At 38.1% G+C, this 2219-nt stretch overlaps 1 non-coding gene across 1 annotated transcript; it reads left to right on the top strand.

The window, feature by feature from the left end:
* Positions 1-262: 262 nt before the first annotated feature.
* Positions 263-367, top strand: LOC118758957 (U6 spliceosomal RNA). Its single transcript, XR_004995900.2, has one exon. It is a non-coding gene; the product is annotated as a U6 spliceosomal RNA (small nuclear RNA).
* Positions 368-2219: the final 1852 nt, after the last annotated feature.

The following is a 2219-nucleotide window of genomic DNA, read 5'->3' as shown; positions in this document are numbered from 1 at the left end:
ACCTGACTTCTCTGATGAAAACTTACAGACTATAAGGGAGAATGTTGAAACTTCTGTAGTACTGAGGGGAAAAATGACAGACAAGCACACTACATCCAGAGAAATAATTCTTCAGATGTTGGAGGTTAGGGGGATACATTCCCAAATTTTGAGTGAATGTGTTGCCACCAGACCTGTGTTATAAGAATGCTAAAGGGAGTTCTTCAACCAGAACAAAAAGAGAGAGAGATGTTAAAAGGTAAGAAATGTCAGAAAACACAGTGCTAACTTCAGCAAACCATAAACTAAGATTGGAAAGATACAGAGAAGATTAGCATGGTCCTGGCGAAAGGGTGACATGTAGATTCACGATGCATTCCCTATTTTTAAAAAAGAAAAACAGAAAGATAACTCATGGGTAATAGTAACTGTATGTACGAATTCAGAACAATCAAAAGATTTAAAGTGGTAAATAAAGCATTTGTAGTTCCAGTATTGTGTGCAGGCAGAGTTGCTATCTGTGAAGGCAGAATACTGTGTGGGCACAGGTTGATGTCCCGGCTGCTTTACTTCCAATCCAGCTCCCTGCTGATGGCTTGGGAAAAGCAGCAGCAAAAGACCCAAGTATTTTGGCTCTATGTTCCAAATACAAGACACAGTCTGGCTCCGGGCTCTTGGCTTCAGCCTGTGCCAGTGCTAGTCATCACAGCCAGCTAGGGAGTGATCCCATGGACAAAAGCTCTCTCTCTCATTATTTTCTGTCCCTTTTCTCATTCTGTTTCTTTTCCAAAATAAAATAAATCAAAAGTAATTTCATCTCTACTGCAATAAACGTTCCAAATGTTATAACGTGTCATAACTAAATGAGACAATCAATATGTACAGAGGTCAAGGGCGACATCTGTACTGCTTGCCATACTTATTTTCTTTAATTGTGATATTTATACAAAGAACTGTGCAATGTATTTTCAGGTGAAACTTAATGGATTTTTTTTTCTGATAAATCAACGTCTCTGATAAATATTGCCTACTTTACCAAGATTTTTTTTAATATTTGCTGAAGACTAGTTCTTTAAGCTGTGACATATGATAAATCCCAAATGACAGTACTTCACTATTTAATCAGGTTTTTTATATATTTTTTTCAACAGAAATACTACAGTAAATTGTAAATATTCAATACTTAACTACTGTATATAAATCTCCAACTGAGGAAGAATAAGTTTAAATGCCATAAAAATATTATAACAAAAATTCAAAAGGAGGGCCTGGTGCAATGGCTTAGTGGCTACATTCTCACCTTGTAGGTGCCAGGATACCATATGGGTGCCATGTCATGTCCCGGATGCTCCACTTTCCATCCAATTCCCTGCCTGAAACCTGGCAAAACAGTCAAGGATGACCCAAAGCCTTGGAACTTTGAAAAACTTGGAAGAAACTCCTGACTCCTGGTTTCAGATTGGCTAAGCTCCAGCAGTTGAAGCCACTTGGGGAATGAATCAGCAGATGGAAGAGCTTTATTTATGTATGTCTTTCTCTTTGCAAAGTTGGCCTTTCTAATAAAAATAAAATAAATATTTTTTAACTCAAAAGTAAGAAAGGAATGGAACACAAATTTAGCGTGTTTTTTTATCTGTTTGTCTCTTTTCCTCATTTTATAATCAAAACTAGCATTTTATTATTTTCATATAACTTGTTATAGTCAAAAGAAAATTTTAGGAGACAACATAAACACAAACCAAAATCTGAAATTAAACAAAAATAAATACATAAGTAATCAAAGTATACGACTGGAGAAATCACTTAACAGAACTAAAGTGTATAATCCACAATCAGGGGGTCTGGGGGTTAAACCTTCAGCAGCCTGTTGGCTACTGCTGGGTGCCAGGCCGGGATCGTCTTCATGCTCAGAGTCCCAATTCCAGCCACCACATACATGCAGTGAGCTGTCCCAGGGTGACCATTTTGCCTTTTCGCACTAGGCTCCACCTGCTGGCCTCCCTGCTGCGAGCTTTGGGGTTTGGGGGCTTTGAATTGCTGCTTAGGTAACTCCATGTTGAGACCACTGTGCTTCTATTTTTTTCAAATCAATCCTGAAGACTAACAATGACAGAATAACTTTTCCTTTGAAAGCAAGCAAGGGTACTAAGACTTGGTAGAATGGAGACGGACCAGATGATCCTTATGGATAAGACTGATATATCAGCCTCCTTTGAATCTTGTGTAGAATTTGTTGTCAC

The sequence above is a fragment of the Ochotona princeps genome, chromosome 3 (genome assembly GCF_030435755.1).
Source record: "Ochotona princeps isolate mOchPri1 chromosome 3, mOchPri1.hap1, whole genome shotgun sequence".
NCBI classification, from domain to species: Eukaryota; Metazoa; Chordata; class Mammalia; order Lagomorpha; family Ochotonidae; genus Ochotona; species Ochotona princeps.
The sequence above is the reverse complement of the archived record's forward strand: the minus strand, read 5'-3'. Positions and strand labels throughout refer to the sequence as shown.